We start from the raw sequence: 12,697 nt of genomic DNA, 5'->3' as shown, positions 1-12,697 counted from the left end.
TATCCCTTCATCTCCAGAGAAAAGTAGAGGCAGCTGAGGTGCTCTCTTGTTCTTCAAGATGGCCAGAAAAAATACACCTTTGTTTTTTACTTCTTTGTAAAACACTTTATACCTATATGGCCAGAACTTCTTATCTTCCCCCACCCCACTCCCTACCATGATATGTGAAATGAGAGCACAATCTTCTTATGGCCAGAGTAATCCCTACACTTAGGTTTAGATATGATGAGGTTTATGCCACTGTTTGTAGAGAGAAGACATGTGTATGAAAGTTAATGTATATTGGCTACCTTGGGTAAGGAAAGTGAAAGGTATAAAGACACTTGGATTTTCAGAAGATCTGAATTCAGAAGGTTCAATGAGGAATAGGCAAGTATTTTTCAAGCAGTAAAGGTAGGTGAGATCCAGTTATGAGCAGAGGGTGGTACAGAATCATTCTAGAGCTAGAGTCCAAGGTAGGTGGAGGCATTTGAATCAGAGGATAACAGATGCATAAGATCTGGGCTTTTGGGCCAGACATGAGGTCCAGGTGGAAAGGCTCAGGATTCCTGGGAGACTGGGACTATTATAAAGCAGCAGCAAGTCTGGATATCAAAGTCAAGGAAATTGAAAGCAGGAACTGCATAATGCTGATTTATGTGAAAGCCTATGCCAAACTCAAGAAAGAAATGAGATTGGACTATTGATCACCTCCCACCCCCAATATCTAAACTCAATGCGATAAAGAAGCTTCTGCATTATAAATACTATTTCTCCTTCAGAGGACACAATAGTGCAGGGGAGACAATACCAGAGAGGAATTGGATAGGGAGCAATCCTGAATTCCAGAGATACATTGGATAAAGAAGCACCCCCACACTCCCATTTATTGGATGGTAACAGTTGAAAGATCCCATCACTTGGAACTTTCTGAGGGCTGCTTTTCATTTTCATCACTGTTGGAAAGTCCTTCTTTACATCTACATTAGATCTTTTCTGCTTCACTCAGCACAATTGCTCTTGGCTGATGCTTATGTAAGCAATTAACTAAGCCTCCAAAGTTGCTTTTCTCCCCTATTCATTTCTTTATCTCTCTCTCTCTCTTTCTCTCTCCCTTCCTTCATTTCTTCCTTCCTTCCTTCCTTCCTTCTTTATTTCCTTCCTTCCTTCCTTCCTTCCTTCCTTCCTTCCTTCCTTCCTTCCTTCCTTCTTTCCAGGAGGCACCACACTCAGCATGGAGCCCAATGTGGGGCTTGAACTCACCACTCTGAGATCAAGATCTAAGCTGAGATCAAGAGACCAAGGCCTAACCAACTAAGCCACCCTGGCACCCCTCCCCTATTCATAAAAGAGAAATATGGCAGAAATGAGGGCAAACATTAGCTTGAGGCCACACACTCAGGCTCTTTCTCTTCCTTCCTTCCACTGGGTCAGTAGACCAAGCACTACGCTAGCTGTACCCTTTACACAAACAAGAGAATAAGCAAAAGAATATACTGCTGTGTCCTCAAAATAGGTCCTCCTGGTATAATATGGCTGTGAGTACACTATGTTTCAGCAGTAGAGAAATACTGTTTTTAAGCATCCTCAGTCTTCTACCCACTTCTTAGAAATAAAAGCTAAGGTTTGGGTGAAAGGGGAGAGGATACATTGAGGCACCTATTGTGTGCTAAGCAGTGAGGAAGATGTTTCAATATCTAGCAAGAAACTGTAGAGGTAGAAATGAGGAATTTGAAGCTTTGAGGAGTGAAGTGACTTATCTAAAAGTCACACAGTTTGTTTACTTGGACAACAAAAACAAGGATTTGGGTCCTGGTTTTGTGAGTCAAAAGGCCACATTCTTTCCACAACCTGACCTGTGATCAGAAAACCCAAGGAGAGAGATGCATTTTAGGATTCATATCACCACTGCACCTCAGTAGTCACACTAGACAGCTTAAGATAGTAGGGAGGTGATAATAAACAGGGGTGATACAGCGTCTTGCCAATATCAAGTGCCTGGGAATGTTTATTATTAATCATATTAATGGACCACAATGAAAGGGAAAAGCTTGCCTCTGGCTTTTCCTCTAAAAAGGCTGGAAACTTTTCAAGAGCTTCCCCCAACCAGCTATTATCAATTCAGTTTGAGCCAGTGTCCTCTTGGAATATGAAAGTAGCCTTGCAGAGAGAGTCTCTCAGTCTCCCAATAGAGTCTCTAGCCCTCAGCTCTACCCTCAGTGACCAGAGACCATATGTGGCCAGATAGCCTGCTGAGTAAATGGCAATTTCCATGAATGACCCACAGTTCACAAATTCAATACACCTAGAAAGAAACTATTTGTCCACTCCACTCATGCCTCCAGCGGTGACCAGGTGCCTGGTTCTACCTGAGGCTCTACAAGGGGTATTCACCCTCTGCCTCCCTAGGAGCCCTCCTTCCTATATTTTTTTAAGAGTTCAGCTTTTTATTGGGCAGCTTATAGAAGTTTAGTTAAAAAGACCAAAGTCCATATCATCATCAGACTCCTCGGATTCTTCTTTCTTTGCTTCACCTTTTTTTCTCCTCAGCTGGGGCAGCAGTGGTTAAAGGAGCAGAATATCCCGTTGGTGCAGCGCCAGCTGCTGTGGTGAATCCACCAGCTCCTACATTGCAGATGAGGCTCCCAATGTTCATGTTGGCCAGGGCCTTTTCAAACAAACCCGGTCAGAAAGGTTCAACATTCACACCTGCTGCTTTAATGAGGGCATTGATCTTATCCTCCGTGACCATCACTTCGTTGTCATGCAGGATGAGGGCTGAGTAGATGCAGGTGAGCTCATAGATGGAGGCCATGGTGAGGGCGAGTGCTGAGCGGGCACTGCCAAAGGCGGTGTTAAGTGGCCAGATGAAGTGAGGGCCTCACCCCAAAGCAGCCTTAGCTTCTTAGACCGAGCACCATAGTGGCAGCTGAGGAAAGGCCTCTCCTTCCTATTGGCACTGTGTCTGTTGGTGGTTTTGCTGTCAGCACCGTCTTCTATGTGCACACCGTTACCATCATTAACTCCCTTCTTCCTGACCCCTACCATCCAGTCACCAAGCCCTGCTGTCTTTCACAACTTCTTCCCCTCATCTCCACTGTCAGTGCCCTAGAACAACCCTCACTGGCTTCCTGGTCTCCCTGCCCCCTGGCTGCCCCATCCAGGCCATCCTCCACATAGCCATCCTTCACATGGGCTCCATGATGATCTTCAGAAATGCAGCCATCACCTGTGCTTAGAGTGGGTCAGGTGACCCCCTTTCCCCAGCACACACTTAACCTTTGCAGACTTTTCTTCCTCCTACAGATCCCCAGCATACCCCTTCCCCTGGACCCAGGCTACTTCCACTACATGAACACAGTACAGTGTACTCTTGTCTCTGCACAAATCCCTCCTTTGATCTCTCCTGCCTTCCTTGTACTCTCTGCTTCTCCCCACCTCCTGTAGTGACCAAGGTCTTCAGTGCTTATCTGGCTTCCCTCCCACATCTTTTCTTTGTCTTATCAACTGCTGTTTTTTTTTATTATTTTATTTTCCTAATTTCAGGCTAGGCTACAGTTGCTTCTGGAAAGGGATCACATTTTGTGTTCCATGCAGAAAGAACCCAACACACTTCCAGGCAAATCTTTGGAGCTGAGGACAAATTGCTCAGCTAGGCCAGGGGAAGAGAGGGATCTGTTATTCTCATGTCTATCCCTGCATGCCTATCAAGTTGTATTATGTCCAGATGTTCCAAGGGCCCAAATTTCCCTTACACTGACTTAAATTCTCCTAGTAGAAGACAAAACTAACAGAACAGAACCTCCTAGTTCTATCCTATCTAATTATTCCTCCCTCCACTTACGACACACACACACTCTCACTCTCTCTCTCTCTCTTTCCCTCTCTCTATCTCTCTCTCTCTCATCTCTCCCCCTTTTGTGTGTGTGTGTGTGTGTGTGTGTGTGCACATATGCCAGCTCTGCTACCACTCTACCTTAGGGAAACACATTACTGTTCACAAAGAGAAATTAATAAGAACATTCACTGTGATACTAATATAATTAAGGGAAACAACTAAATGCCCATCACTAGGGGACTAATTATATACAATATACATTATATTATATCCATTCAACAGGATGTTGTTCAGCCTTTTAAAACCATCAACTACCATGAAAAGAACTACTATGACTATGAAGTTACAGAACAATATGAATAGAATGATACTATTTATGAATGAAAATATCCATGTGTTGTGTGATCCCAGAGTCCTGGGATCAAGTCCCGCATTGGGCTCCCTGCATAGGGCCTGCTTCTCGCTCTGTGTCTCTGCCTCTCTCTGTGTGTCTCTCATGAATAAATAAATAAAATATTTATTTAAAAATCCATGTGTTTATACATATGTAAGTCCCCAGAAAAGGAGAAATATGGACAGTAAACTGATACCAGTTGTTATCTCCAGAAAGGGAACTGGGATTAAAAATGAAAGAGAAATTTTTTTTCTTCTTTGTGTATATATTTCCATATTATTTATTTTTTTCAATTAGCCTGAATTACTACTGTAATTATATAAAATGGTAAAAAGAAAAAGAAAAAAGAAACATGAATAGGAGTAAGAAGAGGAAGAGAGGGAAGAAAAGAACAAAAGAACAAAGAAGAATCTAAGAGAGAATTTGGATAGGTTGAGCAATGGAGTTAGGATCCAAAAAGTTTGTGACAAGCCCAAATAATGGTAAAACATAAAAGTAGAACAAACTGTAATATTTGTGCTGGAGTCCAAAGAGTCAACATTATGAGGAAAAATGGGGGAAATGTGACTTAGCAGTAGCATGGCTAAAAAGATTTCTGTGGTGATGTATAGAATTGTTGAATTACTATATTACATACCTGAAACTAACATAACACTGTAAATAAAATAAAATGAAATAAAATAATTGAAAAGAAAGACCTCTGATGCTTTACTTGATAATAAACTTTATAAACATTAGCAGTGAGCTGTGGTTTCCAGGAGAGTTAATTCAAACCTAAAAGACTAAGCTCCAGGAGGAAAAGGCAGTTCTGTCTTCTTCCCTAGTCATGCCTCATCTAAAAAACTGTATGCCTCTGTAGTCTCCCCACTTTAAGAGGAGACACAAACATTGGGGTATATCCATAGGAGATTGAGCTAGTTGGGGAGGGCCTGGAACCCAGGATGCATGAGAAATAGTTAGAGGATCTGAGATTGTTTGATTTTGAAGGATTCAGAAGGATGTTGCCTATGTGTTTGGACTTGATCATCCAAGTTCAAACACATAGAATGTCACTGTAAGAATGGTCACCTTAAGAAAAGGTGACAGATGGGCTCTATATGGCTTTAAAGGACAGAGCTGGGAGAAATCTACAATGAGATGCAAGGAATAAGGTTCTTATCATATCTGTCTAAAACTGGAGAGTCACTGAATAAGTACTGAAGTCATGGGGCACCTAGGTGGCTGAGTTGGTTAAGTATCAAACTCTTGATTTTGGCTCAGATCATGATCTCAAGATTCTGAGATCAAGCCCTGAGTCAAGCTCCACATCAGGCTCTGCATTGGGCATGGAGCCTGCTTAAGATTCTCTCTTTCCCTCTCCCTCTGTCTCCCTCTGTCTCTTTCCCTTGAAAAAAGTACTGAAGTCATAATTGGAGATGTGTGAGCAAACATGTTGGAGGAGCCCACACTCTGGGAGGTTGAGGAAGAGATTCCTATGTTCTAAAAATCTATGAAACCAATATGTTAAACACCCTCAAGTGAAAACAAAGCTAATTTCAAATCATTATCTCATTCACTCCTATGAATATTTAAGTTAGATGGAATAGGTAACAATCCTTATTTGACATATAAGTTAACTGAGGCTCAAAAAAGTGAGGTGGCCACTTGGCCATGATCACACTACAAATGAATCTTAAATTCAACAAAAACAAAAAAAAAGGGCATTCAAATTGGCAAAGAAGAAGTCAAACTCTCCCTCTTTGCCAATGACATGATACTCTACATAGAAAACCCAAAAGAACTCCACCCCAAGATTGCTAGAACTCATACAGCAATTTGGCAGTGTGGCAGGAAACAAAATCAATGCCCAGAAATCAGTCGCATTTCTATACACTAACAATCAGACTGAAGAAAGAGAAATTAAGGAATTAATGCCTTTTACAATTGCACCCAAACACGTAAGATACTAGGAATAAACCTAACCAAAGAAGTGTAAAGGATCTATACACTAAAAACTACAGAACACGTCTGAAAGAAATTGAGGAAGACACAATGAGATGGGAAAATATTCCATGCTCATGGATTGGAAGAATTAATATTGTGAAAATGTCAATGTTATCCAGGGTAATTTACACATTTAACGCAAGGCCTATCAAAATACCATGGACTTTCTTCAGAGAGTTGGAACAAATCATCTTAAGATTTGTGTGGAATCAGAAAAGACCCTGAATAGCCAGGGGAATATTGAAAAAGAAAATCAGAGCTGGGAGCATCACAATGCCAGATTTCAGGTTGTACTACAAAGCTGTGGTCATCAAGACAGTATGATACTGGCACAAAAACAGACACCTAGATCAATGGAACAGAACAGAGAATCCAGAAATGGGCCCTCAACTCTATGGTCAACTAATATTCCACAAAGCAGGAAAAACTATCCACTGGAGAAAGGACAGTCTCTTCAATAAATGGTGCTGGGAAAATTGGACATCCACATGCAGAATAATGGAACTAGACCATTTTCTTACACCATACACGAAGATAAACTCAAAATGGATGAGAGATCTAAATGTGAGACAAGAATCCATCAAAATCCTAGAGGAGAACACAGGCAACACGTGTTTTTAAGTTGGCCACAGCAACTTCTTGCAAGATACATCTATGGAGGCAAAGGAAAAAAGCCAAGATGAACTGTTGGGACTTAATCAAGATAAAAAGCTTCTGCACAGCAAAAGAAAGAGTCAACAAAACTAAAAGACAACTTACAGAATGGGAGAAGATATTTGCAAATGACCTATCAGGTAAAGGGCTAGTATCCAAGATGTATAAAGAACCTATTAAATTCAACAGCAAAGAAACAAACAATCCAATCATGAAATGCGCCAAAAACATGAACAGAAATTTCACAGAGGAAGACATAGACATGGTCAACAAACACATGAGAAAATGCTCCACATCACTTGCCATCAGGGAAATACAAATCAAAATCACAATGAGATACCCCATAACACGATTGAGAATGGTGAAAATTAACAAGACAGGAAACAATAGATGTTGGAGAGGATTTAGAGGGAGGGGATCCCTCTTGTTGGTGGTGGTGAGAATGTGAACTGGTACAACCACTCTGGAAACTTTGGAGATTCCTCAGAGTGAAAAATAGAGCTACCCTATGATCCAGCAATGGCAGTACTGGGTATTTACTCCAAGGATTTTGATGCAGTGAAAACTGAGACACCTGCTCCCCAATGCTTATAACAGCAGTGTCCACAATAGCCAGACTGTGAATGGAGCCTCGGCATCCTTCAAAAGATATGGATAAAGAAGATGTGGTCTATATATACAATGAAATGTTACTCAGCCATTTGAAACAACGAATACCCACCATTTGCCTCGATGTGGATGGAACTGCAGGGTATTATGCTGAGTGAAGTAAGTCGATTGGAGAAGGACAAACATTATATGGTTTCATTTATATGGGGAATATAAAAAATAGTGAAAGCGATCACAGGAAAAAAGAAAGAAAATGAGTGGGAAAAATAAAAAAGGGTGACAGAACATGAGAGACTCCCTACTCTGGGAAATGAATGATAGGTAATGGAAGAGGAGGTGGTCAGGGGAATGGGGTGATTGGGTGATGGGCATTGATGTGGGCACATGACAGGATGAGCACTGGGTGTTATACTATATGTTGGTAAATGGAACTCCAATAAAAAGTATACAAAAAATAAATTAATTAAGCTAAATTCTTTAGAATCTGAAAAAATGTTGTGATGTATTCATACATATATGAATACACATCATATATCTTATGTATATATCTATACACACTGGTCCACATTTATTCCTCAGTTGGTCAAAGGGTAAGCAAATTTTAAATTTTGATACGTATCACCAAACAATCCTCAGAGAAATTGTCTAACTTCCATTTCCATGATCAGTGCATGCAAGTTCTCTTATCCTACATACCCATCAACACTTGGTATCAGTCATCATAATCTTTGCCAATATGCTACACCAAAAAAATCCTCTTAATCTTTATTTTCATTTATTAGTTACTAATGAGATTAAGCATCTTTTCATATAATCATTTATGTTTCTTCTTTTATAAATCTTTTTATTTCCATTGTTCAATTTTTCCTGAGGTATTATCTTTTAATTATTGATTTATAAAATTTCTCTGTTTTAAGGATGGCAGTCCCTTTTATGTTGAATATCTTTTAAATTTGTCCCTAGTTTGTCCTTTGTCTTCTGATTTCAATTTTTGCAGCATAAAATATATTTTTGAATTTTTATATCATCAACCTTTATCAGTATTCATTTTGTTATTTCTGTTTTATCCTGCCAAAGTCACAAAAATATCAATCTGTATTTACTTTTGATACATTAGGCCTTCATTCTAGCTACTAACTCTTTCCTTCTCCAACCTCTGCCCTCCATAATAACTCACTACCTGGTATCCACTCTCCTCTGCTTTCTGCTGGGTGACTGCCAGATGAAGGCTCATAAACTGAGAATATGTTAATAGCTGCCTATATGTTCTCAGGCTCCCAGGTATGCTATTTGTTAGGGAATTCTGGGATGTAACTGTTACCCATAGGAATATCTTCCTTTTTTAAAAATATTTTATTTTAATTCATGAGAGACATAGAGAGAGGCAGAGACCCAGGCAAAGGGAGAAGCAAGCTCCCCGTGGGGACCCTGATGCGGGACTCAATCCTAGGACCATGGAATCACAACCTGAGCCCTGGAGTCCATAGCCTTCTTACTTCCCAGAAAGAAAGCAAGCTTCCAATTTGGAATACTCATAATGGGGTCGTGGCTCTGCCACTTATTTATTCTGCAACCTTGGAAAATTCACCTTCACTTCTCAGGGTCTCTGAAAAATGGAGCTCATAATACTTGTCCTACTTCCTCATAATGAGCAAGTGAGATAATGAGAGGTCTACATATTTATTACAGCACTTTATGCATGTATTTATTTCATTTAATCCTTACCATAACCCCATGTGGTAAGTATCATGATGCCTGTGTTACAGGATATGAAACTGGGACTCAGGGCAGCCCAGGTGGCTCAGCGGTTTAGCGCCGACTTCAGCCCAGGGTGTGATCCTGGAGACCCATGATCGAGTCCCACATCCGGCTCCCTGCATGGAGCCTGCTTCTCCCTCTGCCTGTGTTTCTGCCTGTGTGTGTGTGTGTGTGTGTGTCTCTCTCTCATGAATAAACAAATAAAAACTTAAAAAAAAAAGAAACTGGGACTCAGCAGGGTTAAGTAGGTTGTACAAGATCACACAGCTATAAATTAGCACAGTTGGATTTATTTTTTTAATAATAAATGTATTTTAATTGGTGTTCAATTTGCCAACATACAGAATAACATCCAGTGCTCATCTCATCAAGTGCCCCCCTCAGTGCCTGCCACCCAGTCACCCCCCCACCCTCCTCCCCTTCCACCACCCCTAGTTCGTTTCCCAGAGTTAGGAGTCTTCCATGTTCCGTCTCCCTTTCTGATATTTCCCACTCATTTCTTCTCCCTTCCCCTCTATTCCCTTTCACTATTATTTATATTCCCCAAATGAATGAGACCATATAATCTTTGTCCTTCTCCAATTGGCTTATTTCACTCAGCATAATACCCTCCAGTTCCATCCACGTCGAAGCAAATGGTGGGTATTTGTCATTTCTAATGGCTGAGTAATACTCCATTGTATACATAAACCACATCTTCTTTATCCATTCATCTTTCGATGGACACCGAGGCTCCTTCTACAGCTGGATTTAAATTCAGTTCTGTCTGATTACAGCTGCTCCTACTGAATTCCAGGCACTGTGCTAGGCACTATGGATACCAACATCAAGTCCTGATCCCTCAAAGTGCTTACAATATACTAAGGGAAGAAGGTGTATAAATAGATGACCAAGTCACAGAGTGATAAATACAATGACAGAGAGACTATGAGAGAATGGAGGAGGGACATTTAATCCAGCACTGCAGAAGTAGAAAAATTTTACAAAAAGATGGAGCTTGACATGAGACTTGAAGAATAAGCAGCAGTTTCCCACATAGAACCGGGAGGGGGAAACTAATGCCAGGCAGAAGGAACAGCAAGTACACAAGTCAGAAGTACGGGACCATACATCAACCATAAAAATCTGTAGTAATCGAAGCAGTTTGGTACCAAAGAAACAAACAAACAAATCAGCTGGTCAGCACCAAGTGTATTTACAGTCTCAACTACATAGGTGAATTTATGACTATCATCTGTTGAACTTTATTCAGTGAATATTTTATCAAAAACCTATGATGTGATAGGTGCTATATTTGTACAGGGTACAGCTGTGTAGAAAAATCACTGCCCTATGGACCTTACATTCTAATGGGATGGAACTGGAGGGTATTATGCTGAGTGAAATAAGTCAATCGGAGAAGGACAAATCAGTCTACTATGTAGTAAATTAGATGGTGATAAGTGCTAAATAATAAAGCAAGGGAAGAAATAAGGAAAGAATTTGGAAAAGTAAGTGGAGTCTAAATCATAAACATGCCATGCTTAGGCTTGTGTGTCAGGCTAAGGGGTTTTAGATTTTATCAAAATACTGTAGAGCTAGAGAAGTCTTTAAGCAGAAGTGACATGAAGTTGGCTCTTCACTCCAACCTCCACCCTCAAAATATAATAGGTTTCGCTGGCCAGTATGGACACTAGATTGCCCAGGGAGAGTCTGGAAGCAGAAAAGCCAAGCTATTACAACAATCCATGCCAGAAATAGTAAACTAGAGTAAAGGTGAGGGGGGTAGGTCTGAGAAATTCTTTTTTCTCCCTTCCTTTTAAAAGACATTAATAGCACCCTTTTCAGCCTTCTCTATATATACATAATGAGGGGAAAAAGACCAACTGACCTCTAGGATCTCACTCAGCTGAGACACTGTGGTCTTGGGATTTGAAGCACTTTATTAACCTCCTTCCTACTCTCTGGCTGGCTCATAATCTATTACTACTCCTCCCCTCTCCATTCAAGACCCACTCTGGGGGCAGTGTTACTACTATTTTCTCAGTAGCTAGGGAAGAATAGAAATCAGGTCTCAGTTCTTTTATCACCTGTGAATCTTCTGGCATCCCAGGCTGAATGGAGGGAGGGGTAGGAGCTTTCTGGTATATTTTGAAAACATCTAAAAATAGCCTCAAGGCCTCAGTCAGAGAACGCAGGGCCAGGACAGTGACTGAACGTTGGAACTCAGTCTTTGCCAAGTTCCCACCGCAGGCTCCATCCTCTTACTAAATAAGCCAGTTTTCGCTCCTTCCTTAGTTGTCTTCTTGGAGGCCCCACCCAAGCCTGTAAAGTTCAAATTTAGCCCTAACTCCCCATCCCTAACTCTCCTAGAAAGGAGATAGCCCAAAATATAGCAGTCAATCCTCTCTAAAAGTCCCTGTGGGTTCCGGGATGGTAAAGAAAATAAGACAGGGAAAAGTTGGGACCAAGACACATGCCCACAAAGGTCAAGAATTAAAGGAAGAGACACTGAGATATGAGAAAAATAGAGAAGGAAAGAACATAATAATAGAAACAGAAGGATAAGAAAAAGGAAAAATGGACTGAGGCAAAGAAGGAGAAAGACTCAGATATAGAAATAAATAGAGAGGGCAAGAAAAAAAAAAAGAAAGCACAAAACAGATACATAGAGTCAGAGACAGGCAGAGAAAAAGGGAGAATGGCAGCCAGAGAAAAGAGAAAGAGGGGCAGCCCCGGTGGCACAGCAGTTTAGCATCACTTTCAGCCCCGGGTGTGATCCTGGAGACCTGGGATCGAGTCCCACGTTGGGGTCCCTGCTCGGAGCCTGCTTCTCCCTCTGTCTCTGTCTCTGTCTCTGTCTCTGTCTCTGTCTCTCTTTCTATCTCTCTGTCATGAATAAATAAATAAAATCTTTAAAAAAAAAAAAGAAAATAGAAAGAGGCTCAGTTCTTTGTTCTGTCCTGAACCTTTGCATCATCCAACAGCCTGTGGCTAGAGGCCTGAATTGAAGCCTAGAGGTAGTCCCTATGGAACCTAATTCCTCAGGGGTGGGAGCAGGCAAGATCTCCTAGAGGTATGACCAACTGAAACATGAAGATAAGCATGCCAGTGAGCCCAAGCAGCCTTCATATTTGCATGGTGCTGTCATTAGGCACTCATACCCACCATGTACTGCAGATAGGCCAATAGTCACCCTCACAGTAATTATACAAAAAATGGCCCCGGGGGGATTCCTGGGTGGCTCAGGTGTTAAACACACCTGCCTTCGGCCCAGGACATGATCCTGGAGTCCCGGGATCGAGTCCCACATTAGGCTCCCTGCATGGAGCCTGCTTCTCCCTCTGCCTGTGTCTCTGCCTCTGTTTCTCTCCGTGTGTCTCTCATGAAATAAATAAAAATCTTTAAAAAATGGCCCCCAAGTGAGAACATTTTCCTATTTGATATTTAAAAAGACTTCAAATAAGTAATATCAGAATATTAATAAACTTCTTTACATTGAT

At 41.1% G+C, this 12,697-nt stretch overlaps 1 pseudogene; it reads right to left on the bottom strand.

Annotated features, from left to right (window-relative positions):
- Positions 1-2,448: 2,448 nt before the first annotated feature.
- Positions 2,449-2,794, bottom strand: LOC112911206 (large ribosomal subunit protein P1-like; annotated as a pseudogene).
- Between the last annotated feature and the right edge of the window lie 9,903 nt (positions 2,795-12,697).

The sequence above is a fragment of the Vulpes vulpes genome, chromosome X (assembly GCF_048418805.1).
Source record: "Vulpes vulpes isolate BD-2025 chromosome X, VulVul3, whole genome shotgun sequence".
NCBI classification, from domain to species: Eukaryota; Metazoa; Chordata; class Mammalia; order Carnivora; family Canidae; genus Vulpes; species Vulpes vulpes.
Note: the sequence above shows the minus strand (reverse complement) of the source record. Positions and strands in the feature narration are given on the sequence as shown.